The sequence below is a fragment of the Neofelis nebulosa genome, chromosome X, assembly GCF_028018385.1.
Source record: "Neofelis nebulosa isolate mNeoNeb1 chromosome X, mNeoNeb1.pri, whole genome shotgun sequence".
Classification (NCBI taxonomy): Eukaryota; Metazoa; Chordata; class Mammalia; order Carnivora; family Felidae; genus Neofelis; species Neofelis nebulosa.
Genome location: NC_080800.1, coordinates 8,809,515 through 8,837,201, shown reverse-complemented (window position 1 = coordinate 8,837,201; position 27,687 = coordinate 8,809,515). Strand labels below are relative to the sequence as shown.

At 40.2% G+C, this 27,687-nt stretch overlaps 1 protein-coding gene across 4 annotated transcripts in view; it reads right to left on the bottom strand.

Moving 5' to 3' along the window:
• FRMPD4 (FERM and PDZ domain containing 4) overlaps positions 1–27,687 on the bottom strand; it is an 850,869-nt gene that overhangs the window by 798,716 nt on the left and 24,466 nt on the right. The window lies entirely within an intron of this gene.

Genomic DNA, 27,687 nt, shown 5'->3' with positions numbered 1-27,687 from the left:
CCTCCCTCATTCCTTCATTCTTGTTAACTTTCTGAGCAGTCTTTGTTTATTTATGGCACATATTCCCAGTAGAAGTTATTTTCACAGACTCATGCAATGTGTGCAACATGCCAAGGCCGCGATATGTGTGGGAATCCAGTTTTCCCTCCCTGCCTCTGCTTGGCAGCCTATTGTCTCCTCCTGTTAGCACCTGCAGCAAAGTCACAGCCTAAAGTTGTGACAGTACCATGATATCCAAGGCAACCAACGGCGAGGTCCTTAACATAGAATTATTTCAATGCAAGACCAAGCATAACCCAAAGCTGAGTAACAGGCAAACAGAGCGCATGCTTTAACACATGTCTTTATTAATACTAAATGGAGTCAAAGTAATTTTTGGCCGCCACGAGAGTTCTTTCACGAATTATACAAAGAAAGAACATACAAATTAAGAAATTGTACAGCCATGCCATAATTCCTGACAAAATGTATTAAAAGGATACTAAGGAGAAAAAATAATGGAGAAAATAATTTCTAAGCTGTCTTTGTCAAACACTTAACACGTTAGTTTTTTTCTAAGTCAGAAGCGCTGAACTAGAGGCAAGAATTAGTGTTATTATGTAATAATAGATAGTTAATGACTGAACTATGAAATAATCTGTGTCACCATTCCTAAAGGTCAAAATGTTTTTTTTTAATGTTTATTTATTCATTCTGAGAGAGAGAGAGAGAGAGAGAGAGAGAGAGAGAGAGAGAAACCATGAGTGGAGGAAGGGAAGAGAGAGAGAGGGGGAGAGAGCAAATTCCAAGTAGGCTCTGCACTGTAAGCACAGAGCCTGATGCAGGGCTCAATCCCACGAACTGTTGAGATCATGACCTGAGCTGAAACCAAGAGTCGGTTGCTCAACTGATTGACCCACCACGGTGCCCCAATAAGTCAAAAATATTAAGTGATTCCCACTGCCAACACCCAGGGTAACCTAGGGGGTTGCTAACAGACCTCTATAATTGCCACCGGTTCCATCAAAGGGTCTTCAAATATCTACGTGATCTAAGTAAAAGCAGTGTGCTTGCCATACAAACACATCTTCGAGACAATTTCCCAAGTCCTACACCTCCAACCAGGTTGCTACCCTTAAACACCTTGATTTAGTCCTGGTCCTTTATCTCAGGAGCAGGAATCAAGCCAAGATTAAATATATGAGCATTTTGTTAATAGAAATGCCACGCAAAGGGAAAAAACAGATGGGGTCAGGCAAGGTTAAGAGAGCTGACAGACCCACCTTTACTGTCTAAGGAAGCTTCAGCAAAGCTGTCTGGGAGTTCTTAATCCAAGGTCAACCAACAAAAGAGTTTGTCTCCTGAAACAGCATGCTTCAGTGTCCCCACTCAGTCATTGCTGGGGAGCAGCCCATGGGAGGCAAGAGCTACAATGGATTCCAGAGGGCGGAGGCTGGGGTCCTGGGACAATTGTCCCCCCCCCCCCACCCCCGCCCCACGCAGGAGGCCTATGAGGTGCATTCTCAGGGCCCGTATACCACTGCTACATAGAAATTCAAAAGTTTATACCTGTGCAAGAAATCTTGAGTTTGGCACCCAAAGTTTCCCTGATCTCCGCGTAACTCATGTGTAGCCTTAGTTTCTGGCACTTTCTTTGTTGGCACTTTCACATTAGTCTAAGTAACCCCTTGGTCTTCATATCAGTCCCACTGGTGACCAAAATGCTTTCCTTCATACTATTTCCTCCCTGTAATACTTTTCCCACCTCAAAACTTCTTTTTAAGGTCTTACCTACTCTGTAAGGTCATTCTGAAATGCCAACCCAACATTAAGACCATCTTCAAAACTCCTGCCTCCACCCCATCTACTTAACTGCTACCCTAGTGGAAACGTTCTTCCCCTCCTTAGAACATCCATGGAACTTCATATACTCTTGTACTTAGAGTATTAAGCACTTTCTACTTGCTTCAGTTCTTACAAGTTTTATCTCCATAGCAAATCCCAAGGAGGAATGTCCACATTTCAAGTGTGTCTTCCCATACTATTGTGCAAAAGATAAACTGAAAAAAGCAAATGAATTAACGACAGACAAATTCTGGCCTGGTGCATATCTATTGATCCAGGCCTAAAAATAAGGCTAAAAGACCATTTTTATTTCTTATTTTCATGTTTGTATTGATTATTCATTTATTTATTTTTAATTTTATTTAAATCCAAGTTAGTTAACATATAGTGTAGTATTGGTTTCAGGAGTAGAATTTAGTGAGTCATCACTTATATACGATACCCAGTGCTCATAACAACAAGTGCCCTCCTTAGTACCCATCACCCATTTAGCCCATCCCTTGTGTTGACTTTAAAAAAAAAATTATAGGATAACAGGAACTATCAAACCCAAGGTAATAGTGATTCTAAAACTCAAGGCAAAAAAAACCCAACTACCTGGGAAAGGACATCATCACTGCTGTAGTCATAGAGAATCCACACAGTATAATTAGCTGACATAGGAAACTGACCCAATAAATGAATATTTTGTGAGAGACTGAAACATAAAATCTTATTAAACAAGGAGGCTGTTAAACTGAGGAGGCTCTAATGCCGTGGCCTACAAAAGCAAACCAAAATCTAAGTCTCTAAATGCCTCACAGTTATAAAATCAAAACGCTAAGGATAACCCATCACAAACAGCCACCTAGGCTTAGAGTGACAGCCCATCAATCATTTCCGTACTTTGCTTCCATCTTTTCTTCACAAAAAATCTCTCCCCGAGCTCCTGTGAAAAGAGTGCTTCTAACCACTTCCAGTTTGGTGCAGCGCGATTCGAATTGATTTTTGCTCAAATAAACTCCACAGTGTTTTAATATGCCTCAGTTTATCTTTTACCAGTTCCAGAGCAATGAGAAACCAAACACGGAAAGCAAACATGAGCCCCTGGAGCATGCTGCTTTCCTGCTGCCTGTGGAGACGGTGAGCAAGTCCTACTTGGATCCTGGATCCGGGTTCCACAGCTTTCGTGTTATGAGCTTTCCCACTTTATTTCAACATTTCTACTTCCGGACTGGGTTCAAAACTGCTGGAAATGGACTGCATCGGACTTAAAAACTGGACTGGGTCTGGGGTCAGACTAGGTCTGACTTAAATGAACCGGTGCCCACATGAGGCCTCAGGTGAATAAAACTTTCTTTTAAGACTAAACAAGTAGGTTAACCTTACCAAAGATAATCTTCAATTATACTGGCTTCAGTGGGAAACTTTTAACCATTTTAGATAATCTTATCAATTTACGAGGTGCCCTGATAACAAGGGGTCTCAGCCAGACACTCACTATAAAAAGTAGAGGGAAAATTATTCTTCTTCCTCTATAATTTCTGCTGGCCAGGATAAGACCAGCTGGGACACCTCACTCACAATGCAGCCATGAAGAAGGCATTCTGGGAAAGCTGGCAGAAGCCAGCAAAAGGTAAGAATTCTTACCAAAGTCAGCTCTCCCAGATGACTGTCTGTGGTGCCTGGTCAAGATAAGAAGGTAAATTTCACATTTTCCCTTCCTTTCCAAATTTGGATCCGCAGAAAAAAAACATGGGTTATCCATCCTTTCTCAAACAAGGATAACTATTGCCTTCTTGTTTGTCTCATTTTGTACCCTGAGAACTTAGCTAGGCAACTGTCAGATTAGGGGCCCCCAAAAGATGGCTGAACATAAATCTGTGTTGCACCCTATTTGTGGCCAGATAAGGCTGGGCAGAAATGCGGACGGCATTCCATTTGCAGCTAGGGTCCTACCAACTGTTACCATACCCCAGCAATTGCGGCTCTCAGGGGGACTGTCCAGGTCTTTCTCTCTATTGGGTATTTTTCACAGTGGCTCTGGATTTGGGTAACTAGTATCATCTGCACCTCTTTGAGAACCCCTCTTAGCTCCATGGGGTGGTTCAATACTGCCAGAAATATTTACTGTTTGCTCTAGCTGAAACCTGACAAGATACTCAAAAGGATTGTTTTAAGTAGCTCTGTGGTCATAAATGAGCCAAACTGGAAGCTGATATTCAGAGCCTGATAAGAACTTTTTTAGGCCTTCTCCCCTAAGCTAAAACGAAACTATTTACCCAGAAGAAAGAAAAGCATTGTAAAGGCACTGCTTTACAATGGAAAGCAGTGTAAGTACAGTGGAAGGATTTACTAAAGTGTTGTAAAGAAACCCAGCTGTAAATCTAGAACATACAAATCGTTTGATTTGTTGCAGATCTTCCTGATACAAAGAAGCAAATGGAGGCTCCCGTACTTCCATGGCTGGGTCAGGGGCTACATATTCAGATTGCAACCTTATTCTTTGAAGAATTAAAAACAAATGTACTCATCTTACAGTATCAGTCTTTCTAAGAACAGACATGCAGCTCTAGAAACAATACAAAGCCCACCTATCCTCTCTACCAATCCCCCTCTATCCATCTCAAAGGCTTGCAGATATTGTAAAAGATTTGGATTCAGACAGCAAAAGCCCTTCTTGGAGAAACTTACATCCTTTCTCTGTGCCTTTGAGATGTAGATGTTCTACCTGGTTTTCTCTAGGAACTCAGAGCCATCTTTTGTAACGTTTATTTATTTACTGAGAGACAGAGAGAGCGAGAGAGAGCATGAGTGGAGGAGGGGCAGAGAGAGAGGGAGACACAGAATCTGAAGCAGGCTCCAGGCTCTGAGCCGTCAGCACAGACCCAACCCAGGGCTCAAACCCATGAACTGCGAGATCATGACCTGAACTTAAGTCAGACACTCAACCCACTGAGCCACCCAGGTGCCCCAGAACTCAGAGCCATCTTAAAATGCAAACTTCAGGAAGATAATTCTAATTAAAGAAAAAAAGAAGAAGCTATTTGATGTCTATCAAGTGATGAATGGATAAAGAAGATGTGGTATAATAGCAGTGAGCCTAGTTGGCTCACTTGGTTAAGCATCCAACTCTTGACACTGCCTTGGGTCGTGATCTCACAGTTGTGACATGGAGTCCCCTGTCGGGCTCCACCCTGAATGTGGAGCCTGCTTGGGATTTTCTCTTTCTCTCCCTCTGCCCCCCTCCCCAGCTCATGTGCTCTCTCTCTCAAAATAAATAAACATTAAAAAAAAAGATGTGGCGTGCGCGTGCGCACGCACACACACACAATTGAATATTACTCAGCCATCAAAAAGAATGAAATCTTGCCATTTGTAACAACATGGATGGAGCTAGAGTGTATTATGTTAAGTGAAATAAGTCAGAGAAAGACAAATACCATGTGATTTCACTCATATGCGGAATTTAAGAAACAGATGAACATGGGAGGTGGGAGAGAGAGGGAAACAAATCATAAGAGACTCTTAATGATAGAGAACAGGGGCGCCTGGGTGGCTCAGTCAGTTAAGTGTCTCACTTCAGCTCAGGTCATGATCTTGTGGTTCGTGGGTTCAAGCCCTCTGTTGGGCTCTGTGCTGACAGCTCAGAGCCTGGAGCCTGCTTCGGATTCTCTGTCTCCCTCTGTCTCTGCCCCTCTCCCACTCAGACTCTGTCTCTCAAAAATAAACATTAATAACAATAATAATAATACAGATAGAGAACAAACTGAGGGTTGATGGAGGGAGGTGGGTGGGAGATAGGCTAGATGGGTAATGGGTATTAAGGAGGACACTTGTTATGATGAGCATTGGGTGTTGTCTGTAAGTGATGAATCACTAAATTCTAATCCTGAAACCAATACTGCACTGTAGGTTAACTAACTAGAATTTAAATAAAAATTTGAAAAAAAAAAAAAAAAAGAAGAAGCTATTTGAAAATTAGGTAAATGAAAAACCTTAAAAGTCTTTTTCACAAATATTAGTAAAAGCTTTACCCACCTGAGCAAGCAAACTTATTCTATCTGCCAGAAACACAATTTATATACAACCATTCTTTTATAAAGTTCTGCGTTATCATACCTAATTGCTAAAATGTTATCTTACATTTTTATAGCACCTCTTTTCATCTTTTATTATTTTTATTGTTTCAAATTTTTCTGTATTTTTTTAAAGATTTTTTTTAAGTAATTTCTACACCCAGCGTGGAGCTTGAACTTACAACCCCGAGATCAAGAGTCACACACTCTGCCAACTGAGCCAGCCAGGTGCCCCAAAATTTATCTGTATTTAAAAACAAATTTTTAATGTTTATTTATTTTCAAGAGAGAAAGAGACACAGTGTAAGTGGGGGAGAGGCAGAGAGAGAGGGAGACACAGAATCTGAAGCAGGTTCCAAGCTCTGGCTGTCAGCACAGAGCCCAACGCAGGGCTCTAATTCACAAGCTGTGGGATCATGACCTGAGCTGAAGTCAGATGCTCAACCAACTGAGCCACCCAGGTATCCCATGTATTTTTAATTTAAGTATAGCTGATATATAGTATTTCAGGTATACAACATAGTGATATGACAATTATGAACATTATGAAATGCTCACCACAATAAGTGCAGTTACCATCTGTCAGTATACAAAGTTATTACATTGACTAAATTCTGTACCCATACTTTCTATCCTCATGACTAATTTATTTTATAACTGGAAGCTTTATAACTTGGAAGCCCCTAATCTCCTGTACCTATTTCGTCTATTTCCTTCCCTGCCTCCTGCCAACCACCAGTTTGTTCTCTATATTTGTGAATCTGTTTCTATTTTTGTTTTGTTATTGTTTCTTTGTTTTGTTTTTTAGATTCCACATATAAGTGATTTCATATGGTATTTGTCTTTCTCTTACATTTCCCTTAGCACAATACCCTCTAAGTCCATCCATATTGTCACAAATGATAGTATTTTTTTTTAATGTTTACTTATTTTTGGGAGACAGAGAGACAGAGTGCAAGCAGGGGAGGGGCAGAGAGAGAGGGACACACAGAATCCGAAGCAGGCTCCAGGCTCCGAGTTGTCAGCACAGAGTCCGATGCAGGGCTTGAACCCACAAAGCACGGGATCATGACCTGGCCTGAAGTCAGACACCCAACCGACTGAGCCACCCAGGTGCCCCATAAATGGCAGTATTTTACTCTTTTTTGTGGCTGAGTAATATTCCATTGTGTATATGCACCATATCTTCTTTATTCATTTTTTTAAAGATTTTTAAAAGTAATATCTACACCCAATGTGGGGCTCAAACTTACAACCCCAAGATCAAGAGTCACATGCTCTATGGACTGAGCCAGCCGGGCGCCCTATTCATGTTTTAATTGATACTTGGGTTGCTTCCATATCTTGGCTATTATAAATAATGCTGCAATAAACATAGAGGTGTATGTATCTCTTCAAATTAGTGTTTTCATTTTCGTTGGGTAAATACCCAGAAGTGAAATTATTGGACCATATGGTAGGTCTTATTTTTAGTTTTTTATGGAAACTCCATACTGTTTTCCAGAGTAGCTGTGCCAATTTACATTCCCACCAACAGAGGATGAGGGTTCCCTTTTCTCCACATCCTTGCCAGTGTTTGTTATTTCTTGTCTTTTTGGGACTAGCCATTCTGACTGGTGTTAGGTGATATCTCATTATGGTTTTGATTTGCAAATTTCTCTAATGATTGGTGAGGTTGAGCATCTTTGTATGTGTCTGTTGGTCTCATGGCTAAAATTTTTAAAAATGAAAGCTATAAGATTTCTGTGTATGTCTATGTATGTGTGTTACAGATATATGATATTTTTCTACCTCCAGATGATATTGCCAAAATTAATTTGTAAAGGGCTTTATTTAATAGGCTTAAAGTCAAAAAGGTATTTACATAAATCATTATACTCTCAGAAATATAGGAACTAACTCAAATGGTTTTCAAGTACAAAGTGATCTAGGATAATCTTTGGTAAATAGAAACTAGTTTAAGTGTGTTAGTTTAATTAAAATAAGCACACCTTTAGGGGCGCCTGGGTGGCTCAGTTGGTTAAGCGTCCGACTTCAGCTCAGGTCACGATCTCGCGGTCCGTGAGTTCGAGCCCCGCGTCAGGCTCTGGGCTGACGGCTCAGAGCCTGGAGCCTGCTTCAGATTCTGTGTCTCCCTCTCTCTCTGCCCCTCCCCCGTTCATGCTCTGTCTCTCTCTGTCTCAAAAATAAATAAACGTTAAAAAAAAAAATTTTTAAATAAGCACGCCTTTAGAGTCATCAGCATTAAATATAATACTTTTGTTCTACCTAGGTTTACTAAAAGTGAATAAGCTCATTTTAGTTCTGTTACAGAATATGTCAGCAAGAATGATGTTTAGCTGTTTAATGCCTTATAAAATTTTCATAAGTAATTTAAACATAATTAAGAATAAGTAAATTAAATATATGTAAGGAAGATAAAGGTTTATAAATGCACTTTTCAATAATAATTATGCCTAATGATATATCTACCAAAAAACAGCTTCCCAAATCCAAGGGGTGGGAGGATATGCAAAACAGGTGAAGGAGATTAAAAGGTATAAACTTCCAATTATAAAGTAAGACACAGGGATGAAAAGCATGGCATAGGAAATATAGCCAGTAATATTGTGATAATTTTGTATGGCAACAGATTGTAACTACACTTGTGGTGAGCACTTCATAATGTTACTATTGTTGAATCACTGATGTACTCCTGAAACTAATATTACCTGCCAACAGTACAATTAAAAATAAAAACAGAAAGATGGGGTACCTGGGTGGCTCAGTCAATTTGGCGGCTGACTCTGGCTCAGGTCATGATCTCGCCGCTCATGAGTTCCAGCCCTGCATTGGGCTCTGTGCTGTCAGCTCAGGGCCTGGAGCCTGCTTCGGATTCTGTGTCTCCCTTTTTCTCTGCCCCTCCCCCACTCATTCTCTCTCTCTCCCTCTCTCCCTCTCTCTCAATCTGTCTCTCAAAAATAAACACTTAAAAAAACAAAAATAAAGATAAATAAATATAAATAAAAATAAAAAGATAATGCAAACAAATCTATATAGTATATTAAGAAAACTTAATGAAATGAAGAACTCAAGCCATTTTTATAGTATGAATTGTGGTACAATTTTGTTACGTGTTTTATGTATATATTTTTATTTGCCAAAACTCATCTGTTCTATTACGTTAGTGGTGGAAAAAATTATTTTTAAGATATGAAACAAATGTAAAATTATGTATATAATTATCAATAATACAGTAAAACCTTGGATTGTAACTTGTTCTGTGAGTGTTCTGCAAGACAAGAAAACATTTCTAATAAATTTTAACTGAATAAATGAGCGATATCTTGCAATACGAGTAGTATGTGACACTGAATGTCACATGATCACAACTGGGCCAATGGTTCTTGAAATTCACTTTGATATACAAGTGTTTTGGATTACAAGCATGTTTCCAAAACAAATTATGCTTGAAAGCTAAGGTTTTACCATATATGTATTCTTGGCAATTATATATGTATGTTTCTCTGTGGGTTATGTGTGTGTGTGTGTGTGTGTGTATACACGTATGTATTTGTGTGTACATATATTGGTACACATTTCTTTTTTATTTATTTACACCCAACGTGGGGCTCAAACTCATGACCCTGAGACCAAGAGTCACATGCTCTACCCACTGAGCCAGACAGGCACCCCTAATAGTACATATTTCATAGACTCAATATGAAAATTAAATATAAAGTGCTTAGAACATAAAAAACACTATAGATTTAAGGCACCTGGGTGGCTTAGTCGGTTGAGCATACAGTTCTGGATCTCGGCTCAGGTCATGATCTCACAGTGTGTGGGTTCGAGCCCCACGTCGGGCTCGACACTGACCAAGTGGAGCCTGCTTGGAATTCTTTCTCCCTCTCTCTCTCTCTGCCCCTACCCCATCTGTGCTCTCTCTCTCTCTTTCAAAAATAAATAAATAAACTTAAAAAAAAAAACACTGTAGATTCTGTTAATATTATGATTATCAATGATTAATACATTTTGAGGGGTCAAAAAAGATAGTTTTCAAAATCTTGTTAGTAACTCGAAACCTGAAGGTTATACTGAGATAAGCTAAATGAGGGTTATTCACTGACTATCTTAGTCATTCCAAATATGATAAAATACTAAAACAGCAAATACTGAACATGGGTTTATCCACTTTTGCCTTTCTTTTACAGAGGAACTAAATGTATTGGGATCTATTAGTAAATATCTTTTGTGCCACACTGAAAATTTTACTATGAGAAAGAAGGTACTTCTAGAAATTGTGAAATGTATTTATAAATTTCCCGAATCCATAGAATGCTAGTGTAACAGACAGTCACATCGCTAACTTCTTAGTTTTCATAAGGAATAAAGGATCCTAAGGGGTAAGAATTCTAATCAACATAATTAGTAATTACAACTACTTAGGAATAATAAGGGTGCAAGGAAACCACTGGGTCTGTCTGTAACCTGAACTGGGCCCTGAACTCTCCTAGTTTCCTCAAATGTCTGGCTACAACTCTCCAGACTGACATTTCCCATTTTCTCCCACCCTTCTGACTTGGAATCACTAAGCACAAAGACTGCCCTGGAACCTCCCTGGAAGAAACCATCCCAGGTCCTTCTCACTGCCGACACCACAGCCAAACTTCAGGGACTGGAACCCTGGGTCCACATCTCCCCATTAAAAAGGGCTCCCCCAGACTCCTGGAACCACACACCAGCTGCAGACCTAAAATTAAAGTTGATTAGGGAGGTTCCTCCCCAGAAGCAGATGGACTTTCTTGCTAAGATGGTTTCAGATAATAGAACTGCTTTAGGTTACTTCTTGGCTGAAAAAGGAGGAGCTTGTGCCACAGCAAATACCTCCCACAATACCTGGATCAACACCTCTGGTGTTGCAGCAAATATGATAAATTAACACATCAGCCACTTGGCTAAAGCAGGTTGATGTCCCTTCTTTGATTTATCTGATACCAATTGATTTGGCTCATGGGGGCCCTAGTAAGGAGTATACTTCAATTTCTTGGTATTATCCTTATAATAAGTCATCATTTTAGTCCTCTAGTATGCTATTTTCTCTCTAAGGTCTTAAATGCATGTTCACAGCCATCAGCAGTACATCAGATTGTTTCACTGGGCTTAGAGAACCAGAAACAAGATGATTAATGAGATGAACAGCAAAAACATTTCTTTCATGGATCTGACATCATAACCTAGGAGTTTCACAGTGAGACAAGAACAACGTAACTCTGATGATGGTTAAGAATAGTACTAATACTGGGGCGTCTGGGTGGCTCAGTCAGGTAACTGTCAGGCTCTTGATTTTGGTTCAGATCATGATCTCACAGTTCGTGAGTTTGAGCCCCATGTTGGGCTCCACACTGATAACGCAGGGCCTGCTTGGGATTCTCTTTCTCTCTCTGCCCCTGACCCCCTCTCTCAAGATAAATAAATAAACTGTATATAAAAAAAGTAGCATTAATACCGAGAACCACGTGGCTGGCTAGTCGGTGGAGCATGTGGCTCTTGATCTTGGGCTCGTGGATTTGAGCCCCGTGTTGGGCGTAGAGTTTACTTCAAAAAGATGTTAAAAAAGAAAAAAAAAAGAGTACCACCAATACCAAGACATGTTCAATCTGTCATTCTGAGAGGATGACCAAAAGGAGAAATTGTTAAATTAATGAAACAAGGAGGTCATTAGACTGAGGTGGCTGTCATCGTGTGGCAGGCTACGGAAGGAAACCAAAATCTAGGCCTATAAAACCAAAACACTAAGGATAACCAAGCACAAACAGCCACTAGGCTTTGAGGTACCGCCATTCAATAATTTCCTTACTTTGCTACATTGCTTCCTCCTTTGATCTACAGAAGTACCCCCCACCCCCCGCAAGCTCCTGTTGGCGAAGGGCTCCTAACCACTTTCAGTTTGGTGCTTCCCAATTCCAACTGATGTTTGCTCAAAGTCTTAAAATTGTTAATATGCCTCAGTTTATCTTTTAACAATCCTACTAAAACCCCTTCAGCTATCTATGTCCTTTTTATCTCTATATCACACATCTTAGCTCTCAGTCTCCAACTTCTGTTGGGCCTTTGGCTCTTGTTCAGCTTTGTACCAAATCCACAATTAATACAAAGAAATAAAATCATTAAATGGCTTGAATTTGCTTAAGAGTCTCAAAGCAAAGATGTAACTGTTGTTGTATTGTTTTTAAAATTAAATCCTTTGAGAAAGTACTTCAGTTGAATTCAAGAGTATCAGACTCAAAAGAAAATCTCCAAATTAATTCTACTCTTCTGTAAATAGAGAACCTTGTAAACTTTTCAATAAAAGAATAATCAGTAGTAAATGAAGATCAATCAATCCTTACCTTCAAGATAACCTTACCTTCCGATAACCAGGAATTTGAGTTTAATAGAAAGCCCTTAAAACTCAGCTCACCATACCTGAAGCAATGAACAAACCATCTATCCCTAACTTGGTTTAGAGAAAATCCAACTGCTTTATAAAATTATCTCTTTCATGCGTTCATTTATAATCAGGTTTCAAGAACCTCATAAGATGCTTTCAAGGCAGAAACGTTTTCTCCAAGACAATTCGTCTTTTTTAAATATCATTTAACGGTGATTGTCACAAAGCCCTTAGGGAACTGACACACAGAGGGAAAAGAACACATCACCATTAGCTAGTCAGGTACCAACTGGCTCTAAGTTGCTGACTCTCTTTCCTGGAAAAACCAAGTATGTCTGAGCAAACGGAACATTGATGATTATCGGGAGACATTCTCTGATATCAATATACTGCTTGCAAGGGATGAATCAGGATTACAAATACCACCTGAGGCATGGAGTGGTTCAAGCACACAGTCCAGATACACTCTGGAAGAAGCTGAACTTTAGACCAACATCCCATAGAAAATCCTCAAACAGAAAGTTCTTCAATCTCAAGAAGGTGATCAACCTGAGAAATAGTAACCACATGTAGTACGTTTGCACAGAATAAAACAGCCCAGAACTACAGCAACACATTCTTGGAGAGAAAACAATAAATTGAGAAACTATTATTTCCAAAATATATGCCTATTCTTGTAGCTGTCAGGTGCTCTGGCAAATGTGTTCTTAATTTTACACTGTCCCAAGAAGTATCCTTGTTGCATTTAATTGCTAATTTGAGTCATTAAGTCAACCATAAATCTTGGAAGTTTGCAACACACGAGGCAAAAGTCAAGCAAAGTCAATAGAAGTGACAGTCCAAATCCTTTTGAATATAAAGACCAGACAAAGCACACGGACGATAGGAATATATCTCCAAAGAAGGAGAAGGACGCAGTCAGAGTGAAAACATCAAGAAACAGAAGGGATTATTTCATTTGAAGTGGCGGCAGCAGCAGCTAGCCTAAACTTGATGGTAAGCCAGCTGATGTAACAAGGGCAGACGCAGCGTGGTAGATAACTCCAAAAGCAAAACTCTTGGGGCGCAGTCAGTAGAGGATGTGGCTCTTGATCTTGGGGTTGTATGTTTGAGCCCCATGTTGGGTATACAGATTGCTTAAAAATAAAATCTTTATTATTTATTTAAAAAAAATTTTAAAGGTTTATTTATTTCTGAGAGAGAGAGCATGAGCAGAGAAGGGGGAGAGAGAGAGAAAGAGAGACAGAGACAGGATCCGAAAGCAGGGTCCAGGCTCTAAGCTATCAGCACAGAACCAGACACAGGGCTCGAACCAACAAACTGCAAGATCATGACCTGAGCTGAAGTTTGAACACTCAACCAACTGAGCCACCCAGGCACCCCAATAAATATTTATTTTAAACAAGGAGTTTTGCTGGGGCGCCTGGGTGGCTCAGTCGGTTAAGCATCCGACTTGGGCTCAGGTCATGATCTCACGGTTCATGAGTTTGAGCCCCGCATCGGGCTCTGTGCTGCCAGCTCGGAGCCTGGAGCCTGCTTCGGATTCTGCGTCTCCCTCTTTCTCTGCTCCTCCCCTGCTCACACACTGTCTCTCTCTCAAAAGTAAATAAAGATTAAAAATAATTTTTTTTAACAAGGAGTTTTGTTTTTAAATTTTTTTAACATTTATTTATTATTGAGAAACAGAGACAGAGCATGGGCATGGTTCTCAAGAAGCAAAGATAAGGGGAGACACAGAATCCAAAGCAGGCTCCAGGCTCCGAGCTGTCACCACAGAGCCCGACGCGGGGCTCGAACTCACGAGCTGTGAGATCGTGACCTGGGCCGAAGTGTGACGCCCAACCGACTGAGCCACCCAGGTGCCCCATATTTTTGTGTTTTTTTAAAAAAAAAAAGATTTTATTATGGGGGCGCCTGGGTGGCTCAGTCGGTTGAGCATCCGACTTTGGCCCAGGTCACGATCTCACAGCTCGTGAGTTCGAGCCCCGCGTCGGGCTCTGTGGTGACAGCTCGGAGCCTGGAGCCTGCTTCAGATTCTGTGTCTCCCTCTGTCTCTACCCGTCCCCTGCTGGTGCTCTGTGTCTGTCTCTCTCTCTCTCCAATGTTTATTTATTTTTGGGAGAGAGAGAGCACGCGTGCATATTGGAAAGGGGCAGAGAGAGACAGAGAGGATCCGAAGCAGGCTCTGCACTGTCAGTGTAGCGCCCCAAGTGGGGCTCAAACTCACAAACCACGAGATCATGACTGGAGCCGAAGTTGGACACTGAAACATCAGCTGGATGACTGAGCCACCCAGGCACCCCAAAATGTTTATTTATTTTGAGAGAGAGAGAGAGAAAGAGAAAGAGAGAGAGAGCATGGGAAGGGCAGAGAGAGAGGGAGACAGAGGATCTGAAGTGGGCTCTGTGCTGACAGCAGAGAGCCTGATGCAGGGCTGGAACTCACGGACGACAAGATCATGACATGAGTCAAAGTCTAATGCTTAACAGACTGAGCTACCCAGGCACCCCAGCAAAACTCTTAAAATACATGGAGAAAACAATCTTAGTAATTCTTCCCTGACCTTCAACATTATTTCTAAAGAAGTGATAAATTGAATAATAAAGCAGTCTAAACTATCTAGCTTCTAAAACATTAAAAGGCAAAAATTCAAAGTCTTATAAAGAGGTCTTCCTTACTTTATGCAAAATGAAGGAATTCTGTTGTCCTAACATGGGTTTTATTTTTTGTAATTACTCTAGAAAATGTCCACCTCATCTCAAGACTTTATCTGAAAATGATCAATTCCAAGTTCAAATCTCAAAATGATCAATTCCAAGTTCAAAGGAACAAAAGTAAATATATTTTGCAAAATTTTGTCATGTGAAAACCTGAAATTTCTTTTTAACACTGCATGACAAAGCCTCAAAACATTACATAATGCTATGCTTTGCCTCTTTGTGCTTCCTAGTTTTACTTATTATCAACTTCATACTGCAGAGAATAAAAATTGATATCCTGGATAATTATGTCCTTGTCTGCCAGTATAGTCTGCCACATTTACTTCCCATGTGCAGTAAATGAATAATTTTTTAATTAAATAAATGTCAAATAGCTTAGTTCAGGCATGGGAATGGCCTTACTAAGCCTCTGTTGTGTACACAAATGTTGAAGAATGCTTTGAGGAAGAAATAATATTTTCATACCTTCAACTGTTTATTAAAACCAGGGAGAGGAAAAAATAAATTATTTTGACAGCTACATTTTTAAGGATTTCTGCAAGTATAATATTTGCTTTCGTAATAATCTGCATCATAAATATGCATCTCCTTGTTAAATTTACCTTAGGAGAATAGAAAGAAGCCTCATTTACACAAGGGTATCATAAACATTCGAAGTACATTTCACAGGCTACTTTATAGTCTGAATCAACTTCATAAGAGTTTCCTGGTAAGTATTCTTTTAAAGTACATATGAAAAAAAAAGTACACATGAAACATTCCACAGGATAGACTATAGACTGGGCCACCAAATAAGTCACAATAGGGGCACCCGGAGGGCTCAGTTGGTTGGGTGTCTGACTTCGTTCGGCTCAGGTCACGGTCTCACCATTCGTGAGTTCAAGCCCCGCGTCGGGCTCTGTGCTGACAGCTCAGAGCCTGGAGCCTGCTTTGGATACTGTGTCTCCCTCTCTCTCTGCCCCTCCCCTGCTTGCACTCTGTCTCTCCCTCTCTCAAAAATAAAACATAAAAATTTTTTTTTTAAGTCACAATAAATTTGAAAAGTGTGAAGGTGTACAAATGGTGTTCTCACCATAGACTCTGAGAAAATGGAGTGGGTCCATTTTACTAATGAAGCTTGGTGATTCCTCCTACTCATATAGAAGTCATTTCCAAATAGAAGGTATAACTATGTGCCCCAAATGGCACGAAATGCCCAAACGAGAATATCCACTTTTCAGGCAACTGGGCTGGCCTCTTATTTTCAGCTAATATGCAGCAAAGAAGGAAGTCTTGCAACTGGACCACAACAACTCTTTTCTTAGCCATACCAGATGAAAGGATTTCATTAACTTCCTTGTGATAAAGAATCAGAAGTTCAGAACAGAACCTTACTGTGTATCTGTTAGAATTGGGGGTTTTTTGTATATATTTATACCTGCTATTATAGGTAAACTATATATAATTTGCATTCCAAGGTATGAGTTTAGCCATTCTTGAAAATTTCTACTATCATCATACCTAAGCTAAACCCAAGTATTTCCCCAAATCCTTTGTTAACAAAATCCATAAGAAGAGTTCAAAAATTAAATATTTATTTTTTTAGTTCTTTCTATCCAGAATACATAAAGAACTCTTACAACTCAATAAAAACAAGTCAATTTAAAAACTGAATGAAAGATAGAGGCACATGGGTGGCTCAGTCAGTTCAGTGTCCAACTCTGTTTTTAAATTTTTTTAATGTTCATTTATTTTTGAGAGAGAGAGAGAGAGAGAGGGAGAAAGAGAGAGTGGGAGTGGGGGTGGGGCATAGAGAGAGAGGGAGACACAGAATCCAAAGCAGGCTCCAGGCTCCAAGCTGTCAGCACAGAGCCCGAGTCGGGGCTTGAACTCACAGACTGTGAGATTATGACCTAAGCCGAAGACGGACGCTTAACCGCCCCAAGCATCCAACTCGTGATCTCAGCTCAGGTCATGATCCCACGGTTCTTGAGATCGAGCCCCGTATTGAGCTCTGTAGTGACAACATGGAGCCTGCTTGGGATCTCTCTCTCCCTCTCTCTCTCAAAATAAATAAACAGAACATTAAACAAAGTAAAAATGAGTAAAAGACATAAATAGTCATTTCACCAAGAAAGACACACAAATAAATAATAAGTACATGAAAGGATGTACATCACCAGTCACTTGGAGAAACTAGAACACTTATATACTGCTGGGAAGGATAAAAAATGGTACAGCCACTTTGTAAAACAGTTTGGCAATTTCTTTAAAAATTAAATTTATCATACAAACCAGCAAGCCTACTCCCAGGAATCTACCCAAGAGAAATGAAAACATATGTCCACAGAAACACTTGCAGGTGAATGTTCATAGCAGCGTTCTTCATACTAGTCACAAAGTAAATTAGTGCCCATCAACTGCTGACTCCATGAACACAATGTGATGCACCCACACAATGGAGTGGTGCTTGGCGATAAAAACAAACTACTGACACATGCTACAATATGGATGAAACTCAAAAATTATGCTAAATAAAAGAAGCAACATGCAAAAGACTGTATCTTATATGATTCCGTGTATATGAAATTTCAGAAAGGCAACTCCATTCTAGAGATAGAAGACAGATCAGTGTTTGCCTGGGCCTGGTAGGGGCGGGGGTGGGGGCACAGGGCTAGGACTTGCCTACTAATGGGCTCAAGGGAAATGTTGAGGGTAATGGGAAAATCCTAAAACAAAATTGGGATAATGGTTATACAACTCTGTAAATTTACTAAAATTAAAAAAGAAAACCACTCGGTCAATTTAATCCAAAATCTTTATTTAAAAATAAGAAAATTGCCTTCTTCAGCCCATAAAAATGTCTGAATATCCTTCTAGTACCTTTGCTTTGTGTCCTGTATTTGAACTCTGATATTGCTTTCTAACTTTTCATGTTGAGGGTCCTATTTCCCATAAGATGAAGTAAATATGAGGCAAGAATTTGTGACAAATTATCGATGAGTTAATTTGAACTAAACTTACTTGGTTTAAATTCATCGGAATAAGCGTGGTGAAACCGAGCCATTCTCCTGAATCGGATCACACATAGTGGCTTTTCTACTCCTTAATGACTCAGCTTGTATCGTGAAGAATTCTGCAAACATACACAAGAATACTTATATCCAGGGACAAACAAAAAGTAGACTCTAGGATAAAAACAAGAAACAACCGGTGCCTGGGTGGCTCAGTAGGTTAAGCATCCGACTCTTTTTTTTAAACATTTTATTTTTATTTTTTTGAGAGAGAGAGAGAGACAGAACGTGACCAGGGGAGGAGCAGAGAGAGAGAGAGGGACACAGATCTGAAGCAGGCTCCAGGCTCTGAGCTGTCAGCACAGAGCCTGATGTGGGGCTTGAACTCACGAACCCTGAGATCATGACCTGAGCCGAAGTTGGACGCTCAACAGACTGAGCCACCCAGGTGCCCCAAAGCATCCAACTCTTGATTTCAGCTCCAATCATGATCTCAAGGTTCGTTGGATCAAGCCCCATGTCAGGCTCCACACCGACAGCACAGAGCCTACTTGGGATCTCGCTCTCCCTCTCTGCCTCTCTCTCTCTCTAAATAAATAAGTAAATAAAGTTAAAAAAAGAAACAAAAAAAACCAAACCACAAGCTGTAATCTCATTGTGGATTAATACTCATTTCTGCTTTTCATCATTAGCAGCATGGAGAGTTCTACATGTAAAATGAGGGGACATGCCAGATGAGCTCTAAGCTTCCTTCCAGTTCTAACATAAATCATGACCCCCTATTATTCCTGACTATTATTTATCATTTCTACCCATTATCACCTATTTCTGTAGTAGCTGAGCATAAATCTATTTTTGTCACACTATTCTTTTACCAAGAATAAATCCTTAGGAAAGTAAGATTTTTTTTTTTTTCAAATCCAGAATAGAAGAAACAAAATCTCAGCTTTTTAAAAGCTGAATCCAGGAACATTTCAAAATAGCTTTCTCAAAATCCAACATCGACATAAAGATTTGAGATTCCTAACGTAAAGCATTAACCAGTAGGATTTTTTAAAAATAAAACAGAAATGCATTGAAATACAACTCTTTTTTTTTTTCAGTTTAAAAGTGAACTCAAAGATAAACTAAAATATAATTCATAGTCAGAAATAGAATTTATAGTCAGAAATAGAATTCATCGTCAGAAACGTATATCCAGTCCAACATGGCCATGGGCTGGCAGGATGCTTTAATTGTACCCGGAAAGGCTGGAAGAAAAGTCATTTATTATTTTAAGGATTAAAGTTAGGAATTGTTGGGCTCACATCTTTTTATTTGACATCTCCTGGCATTAAGGAGTGAGTAGGACAATAGAAAAATGGAAAAGTGGTTCTCTCTGAGGGATGGAATGGGGGATATTATTGAAACATGGATGTGGATTTCGACTTTTTGCTTTGCTTTTTTGGACTGGCAGACATTTTTGTCATGCACATATACTTCTTTTATGTTTCAAAACCTAATAAAAATTATTCAAGAACAGAGAGCTTTTCCATTTCCTCATATGTATGTCCCTTGAAAGAAAGGAGGGCCATAGCAATAATGAACTTGAAAAAGCCTAATTTCAAATTCCACAGCCCACCAGGTGTGTATTTGTCTTAAGCTTTCACCGGAGCATAATTGTTAGGTTTATCTGTCTCCTCCCTAAACAGTGAGCAACTCTATAATCGGTTCTTAGTCTCATTTATCGCTTTCTCTGTGGTGCCGAACACATGCTTGGTATCTATTAGTTATTCAATACGTGTTGATTAAGCAAAACTAAAGCGTTGATGTTTTGCCTCTCCAGCTCCCATCTTTGTGATCTTTAGTGAGTCAACTTCGCACAGAGTAGGAATGATAGAACTACCTCACAGGGATGTTAATTAAATGACACAATATGTTGGGGCACCTGGGTGGCTCAGTCGGTTGAGTGTCCGACTTCAGCTCAGGTCACGATCTCACGGTTCGTGAGTTCGACCCCCGTGTCGGGCTCTGGGCTGATGGCTCAGAGCCTGGAGCCTGCTTCCGATTCTGTGTCTCCCTCTCTCTCTGCCCCTCCCCCATTCATGCTCTGTCTCTCTCTGTCTCAAAAATAAATAAACATTAAAAAAAAAAACATTAAATGACACAATATGTAGAAAAACTTAGCACAGTGCCTGCTGTATAGCAGTATCCACTCCCCTCGCCTCTTCTTTTAACACAAATTTCTTCTCAATGAGGAAGAGTAATAATTTTTACAAGATTAAAAAAAAAATCAGCAGTCCTTTTTCTGAGTTTTAAATGCCACTTTGAAGGCCACAAAGATGGACCAGATAAAACATTAGCTTCAGTATGTGTTTCAGGAGTCCTAAGACCACTCATACCTTCAGTGATTTGCTAGAAGGACTCACAGGATTCAGAAAGAGTTGCATTCAGGGTTATAGCATATTACAGCAATCACCAAGGGGGAAGGACTCATCAGGAGGTGTCTAGAGAAACCCAGGCCCACGTTTCCTGCTCACCCCCCCGCAGCGGGAAGGAATGTGTTCCTCTAGCAATGACATGCAGCGACATGTACCCAGTGTCCCACCCTGTGAAGTCTTCTTGAGACTCAGAGTTCAAGGTCTTCTTGGGAGTTTGTCACATCAGCATAATGACCCAGGACAACTGCCAAACTGCCAGGTTTCCAGAAGGGAGGAGGTGTTTCGTGCCCACCACTTGAGAATGTTCCCAAACGCAAAGTTCCCAGGTGCCAGCCAAGGGCCAGCCTTGGAAAGAAGGCAGCCTCAGGCCTCCTGCATACATGGCAAGTGACAGACTGGGAAAAGAGGGCAGAAGCTTCAGGAAAGAAGAATAGTAAGAACTGGGGAAAGCAGAGAAAGGACGAAATAGGGGAAAGGAAAGAGAGAAAATGAAGTCAAGGAAAGAAGACGGGAAAAGAAAGAGGGAGGGCAGGAAGAAGAGAAAATAATCCCCGGGCTCACCCAATGTGGCTTCCTACCCCAGCCACCTGGCCCTCCAGCTCCCTGGCTGGGCTCTGCTCCTCCCAAAGCCCCAGCTCACTCTCCACTTCCTCAGATGCCACAATGCTGCCTTGTAGATGCTACTTTCATCCCCTGATTTTAGAAATATACATATACATATACATATACGTATATATATACGTGTAAATATAGCTGTTCCCTTTACCCTGCTGGCTTGGTGTAATCTGGCTGTTTTGATAAGGAGAAAAAAGGATGAGGGAGGGAAAGCCCAATAGTGAGGAGATTAAATAGGAAAAGGCATTTGAGTTAAATGGAACAAGATGGCAATAAGAGGCTCCCAGAGCCCCTCCGAACTTTGAAAGAAATATATAGCCCATCTGGCTTTAGAAGACAAGAAACACTGGGAAAATATGGCACAATGGGCTCTTTTGAATGCACAGTTGACCCTTGAACAATGTGGGCATCAGAGGCACTGACTCCTCACCATGCAGTAGAAAATCTGCGGATAACTTTTGACTCACTACTAATAGCCTGCTGTTGACCAGGAGCCTTACAGATAACATATGTTGATTAACACATAGTTTTCATGTGTACTGTATACTATATTCTTAAGCTAAAGCAAGCTAGAGAAAAGATAACATTACTAAGAAAATCATAAGGAAAATACATTTACAGTACAGTACTGTAAAATATCTACATATAAGTGGACCCATGTAGCTCAAACGAGTGTTGTTCAAGGGTCAGCTGTACTTGTAAATTATGGTGGCCTCCTTGACTTCTGAGAGGTCATTGGTTACTTCTCTCATTTAAATACCTAGAGCAAGTTTTTTTCAAAAAGTTTAAAGACACTAGGGTTTTATTCTTCCAACCCTCCCTTTTTTTTGACTTTATGAGTTCATAAAAAGGAAAAGAAGATAAGCGAGCTATTTCTTGCCCTAGTACTTTTGTAATTGAAAAATATAACAGATCCTTTTCTCCTTTTCTCACATTTTGTATTTTAAAAATTGCTGTCAGACTAAGGCTTTGCCAAGTTTCAACCCTAAGTGAAATCTTACCAAGAAAACTGAAAGATATGTAAAAAGCAGATGGATTATAGGTATAATCATACCGCCTACACACATGTTATGGTTTTTTTAAACAAGTTCATCTCTCTTGTGTTAAATGTATAATATTAATTATACTTATGTACTGAAATATATATCCTTCTATCATTCCATTTTCACATTATCAAGAAGGTTTCACTTTCGTAAAAATATATATGTATACATCTGGATAAAAACAGATCTTCTACGTAAGAGAAGAAATTAGAAAGAACATGATACCTTTCCATCTTCAGTTACCTAGAAGTCTACCCCATGGAAAAAGAAGAAGATGTTTTGACAAGCCCAGAGAATACGGGCTGAACAAATAGAAGACAATTTTCATTAGGCACATTAAACTCACTTAAGGAAAAACTTGGTATCTGCTATCAGTTAGTTCCTCTTAGACAAAGAATGGCTACCCCATTTATAATTGTCAAGTGAAGGGCATTGTCACTGAGAGAGCTCAAGAATGCCGATATTAGTAAGACTCTGAGAAATCAGTGGAGAGCCAATGGAAGGACTGGACAGAAGAGGGAACAAAGAGATTCCCAAAGAGCCCAAAGACAAAGATTGGCTACAAAGAATGAATTGGGAGACTGGGAAATCTTATGGGACATGACATGGGACTGACATGGGACAGATTCCAAACGCCTTGTGAGAGGGTCAAGTTGCCCAACATAACTAAAGAGTTATGAAGTTGAAGTTTAGCATAAACAAAGAAAGGAACTGCAACTGGATGGAGAGAAAGGGATTGAGCCCCAAGAGAAAACTTAAGGGTCAGCAAAGAGAGGCCAGGTTAGGCTAGACGATGTGGAAGTAACAAATTAGCCCTGGAATCTTGGTGGTTTAACACAACAAAGTTTATTTTCTGCTCAAAATACATGTTCTAGGGTGCCTGGGTGGCTCAGTCAGTTAAGCATCCAACTCTTGATTTCGGCTCAGGTCACGGTCTCAACGTTCATGGGATCGAGCCCTGCATTGGGCTCTGTGCTGACTCTGTACTGACAGCATGGAGACTGCTCTCTGCCCTGCCCTTCCTCCCTCCCTCTCCCTCTCTCTCTCTCTGTGTCTCTCAAAATAAATAAACAAACATTATCAAAAAAATACATGTTCCAAAGCAGGTAGGTAGGGAGCTCTGTTTCCCAGAGTAATTCTGAGGTCCAGGCTCACAGAGGTCTGTCTCATGCTTTATAGCTGCTTCCACCGTATCACAGAGGCTCCAATTTCTCTGAATATAAGGAACAGGAAAAGGCAGGAGCACATGGACTCTTAAGTGACCGAGAACTAAAGTGAGGCTTCACTTCTTCTCCTAAGCTCCTTGGAGCTTAGTCATATGCTCCAGCCCAATTATGAGGGAGGCTAGGAAATGCAGGGAAGGAAATGGACTTCAGTGAGCTCAGTTATTGGAGGGTGCACTGCCCAAAGCCTAGATAAAACCCTTTCCAGGCAGAGATGCCACAAACATTCTTTACCTCAGCTTATTACCTTATAAGGCTTTCCTTGCCAGCCATTAAGTAAGTTCTGAATTTCTGACATGGCGGATTACCATTGTTTGAGCATTCAAACAGAAGCTGGGGAATGGCCAAAACCCAAAACACTGACAACACCACATGTGGGCAAGGATGTGGAGCAACAGGAACTCTCCCATTCATTGCTGGTGGGAATGCAAAATGGTACAGCCACTTTGGAAGACAGCTTGGCAGTTTCGTACAAAATTATAAATACTCTTACCATATAGTCCAGCGATTGTGTTCCTTGGTATTTACCCAAATGAATTGAAAACTTATGCCCATACAAAAACCTGCACATAGATGTATACAGCAGCTTTATCTAAAATTGCTAAAATTGGAAGTAACCAAGATGGCCTTCGGTAGGTGAATGGATCCATAAACAGTAGTATATTCAGACAATGGAATATTACTTGGCACTACAATGAAAGGAGGTTCTTCCATGGCTTTTTATAGCTGGGTGATAATGATGTATCAATGTAGGTTCATCAATTGTAACAAATGTACCACTCTAGTGGGGGGGTGTTGATAGTGAGTGATGCTATAGAAGTATGCAAGCAGGGGGTATATGGGAATTCTCTGTGTTTTCCCCTCAATTTTTCTGTGAATCTAAAAGGCTCTCAGAAAAGTTTATTAATAAAAAAAAGTAGGGATGTTCTTCATCAATAAGGCAGTAGAAGGGATGTATTTATTCGGTACAAAGTGAATCAGATGACCTCTTAAACTCCCTTCCAACCCTGAGGTTCCCTGATTTCTATGCCCTGTTTGATATTGAGAGACCACTGACTCTCAGGACAAAAAGGGATTTTAAAGGTCATCCAACGGATGAATTCTTTTCTCTGTGGCATGACTGCTGAAAGGTCATCTAATGTATGCTGGACGATCTTCAGAGAATGGAAATTTGGTGCATCTTTGATTAACTCTTTCAATACCTCCTCAAATCACCCTGAGGTCATCTTAGCATTGAACCAACCTGTCTCCCCATAATTCCCACTCTTTAGATATATCAATGGGAATCAGAAAGATAGCAGTAAGTGTCTGGAGGCAAATCTAATATCTATTCAACAGAAATCCCCCCAGTAAATGTGAAGCCCTTGCCTTACAGGTAGACTTTTCAAGAAAATGAAGCAGGGATCAGGGAAAACCAGACAGCAAGCTAGACTCACAGTGACCTTGAGGTCCTAAAGGACAGAGGCAGGACCTCACTTTAGGTGCTTGTAAGGTTATCACTGTGTAGGGCCACAGGCAAATGTGGGCAAAGAGCACATTCATTTGTTCTTTGGGAGGGTCATCATCCTATTGACGACTATTGAGCCTATTTCAACTAAACATTGCTGTATCATTCCTTCCCCAAAAGGTTCTTTTAAATTGATTATAGACAGAAGGATCTATCGTCTAACAAGTTCACAGCCTTACTTAGAAAATATAAAAGAATTTTGCCAAATCAAGGGGATACTGCTCATTCCTTATTTTGCTTGGTATTCCTTAGAAATCTATACTGAATACTCTTGCTTTGATGCTTTCCTCTTCCTTGCCTTAAAAAAACATTTTCTTAATGTTTATTTATTTTTGAGAGAGAGACAGACAGAGTGTGAGCAGGGTAGAGCAGAGAGAGAGGGTGACACAGAATCCAGAGCAGGCTCGATGTGGGACTCGAGCCCACGAACCGTGAGATCATAACCTGAGCAAAAGTCAGATACTCAACAAACTGAGCCACCCAGGCGCCCCCCCCCCCCCGCCCGCCCGCCCCACCTTCCTTGTCTTGACCTTCTTTGTCTCTGGCCTATCTTCTCTCAACCTCCTTCACTGGATTCTCTCCCCTTCCTTCTAACAGTGGTGGTTTTCCCAAAGCCCAGTCCCCAGCCTTGCTAATAAAACACCTTTGCTAAGCAATCTATCCACTCCCATGCCTGTATCTACACTTACATGTTGATGCATCCCAAATGCCTATCTCCCCAAGAGCTTCTCTCCTGCACTCCCAATTCATCTCTACCTAAACAGGGCACGGATGCCAAGAGTATAGGTGCTCACAATGGATCCCATTGTCATTTACTCCCCTGTTCATGCATTTTCAACTTGGCACCATATTTACCCAGTCTCCACACCTGGGAAATCAGAAGTCGTCCTGTACTCCTCCCTCTCCATGAACTTTCATAATCCAGGCATGAAGTCCCATCAACTCTATCTTCAGGCAGTTCTAAAATCTGCCTCTTCCTTCCATCCTCATCACCAACAACATGGTTCATCGTCTCTCGCTTGGGACTACTGTAACATCCTGCTTTAACTTTTACATATTTCGTTATACTATACTACAGTTTTAGTGCTTTTATAATGAAAAACAAATTTCTTCACTCGATCTTATCCTGTTCCAGTCTAGCTCCCTACAAGCTGCTAACTGAAACTATTACAGGTATTTGATCATCTGGTTGTTGCCACAGTATCTCTAGATAGTATGCTTTATGTCACAACTTCTTGGTTTATCAAAATAAAATTTCTATTAATTTTCTGCTACTCTAAATGAGATTTAACCTATCTCTCTGACTCCCAAATCTCCAGGAGCCCTTCTTCCCCAAATTCTGTATATACCCAAATATAAGGCAAGATTTTTCCTCAAAATTATCCCATCATAAATAAAGTCCTAAAAAAATAAAATCAAGTCCCTATTAAGATTTTCATATTACAGGCAGTAGGCAGTCTCTCAATTACTCAATTACTTACTTTTGAACAACAAAGTGCTATTTGGGGAAGATACATTAACCTGAAATGACCTCAATCAAACTCAGCTTCAATGCTTATAGAGGTCACTTGACGTGATGGGGGAAGGTAAATAAATTTAACACAGATTGAGTCACCATTTCTGGAGAAATGACTTCAAACTGCAGCTCTGGGTACCCCAGCGTATAAGCCTTTTTAAAATATCAGTTTATTACAATACATTAAATGCATACGTTGTGAAGCTTACTACAAACGAATGGGTATGTGTGAATCATGATAAACTCTCTAATGGCAGCATCATGCTCAGATTCAAAAAACGCTGCTATCAAACTGAGTGGAAGTGAATATGGCACTGTCTTCAAGTGGCTCTTGATGAAGGAGAAATGAATGTCGATGTGCATATGTGGAGTTTGAAAAAAATTGTATCATGAAATGTGAGTGAAAAAGAACAGTTCTGTATATTTTATATAGCATGAGATTTAAAACATACAGATATAATTAAAGTTCAATTAAATATTGTCAGTAGACATTTGGCTATTTAAACTCCTTCCCTGAATATTGTATATTCAAGTTAAGGGGCGCCTGTGCGACTCAGTTAGTTGAGCATCTGATTTTGGCTCAGGTCATGATCTCACCACGGTTTGTGAATTCGAGCCCTACATCGGGCTCTGTGTTGACAGCTCAGAGCCTGGAGCTTGCTTTGGATTCTGGGTCTCCCTTTCTCTCTGCCCCTCCCCTGCTTGCTCACTCGCTCTCTCTCTCTCAAAAAAGTAAATAAACATAAAAAAATTTTTTAAATATTGTATATTCAAGTTGAAAAAAAAAAGAGTTGTTTTCAACTCTCTCATTTGGGAGAAGGATGTTTTCACTTATAATCAGGGCCCACTTAGCTCTGGGCATATATTGTGGTTATACCTCCAGATCAAGACCTCCACTGGTCAGTGCTGCTAGTAAGTACACTTCTGTTTCTCTGTTCCATGTTCTGTCCACCAAAGGCCCCATCACTTGTCTCTTCATTCTGTAAAAGAAGCAGTAACGCCCTCTCCTTTCCCCTCTGCTGATCCTTCACTGTCCCCACCATCCTGATTTCATAACAAAACTCATCTGTGATTTGCCCAGCAAGCGTCGCAAACTGTTGGCCCCTGAGTGAACAAGGACATAGACGTTTTTTCGTTTAATTTAAATGGAAATTTATAAATTAGTTTCCTAGTATTTTAAGCTGAGGAATCTCACCTGTAACTGAAGTACTATTTTCTTATTTCTTTTGTGCTTCATTGTTTTGCCTTCTGAATTTCATGACCATCAACTTGGCCTGTTCAGTCATCTAGCTGCCTGGAGACAGACTAGAATTCATTAAAGAAAAAATCTGAAGAGAAAACCCAAGGAAATATTAA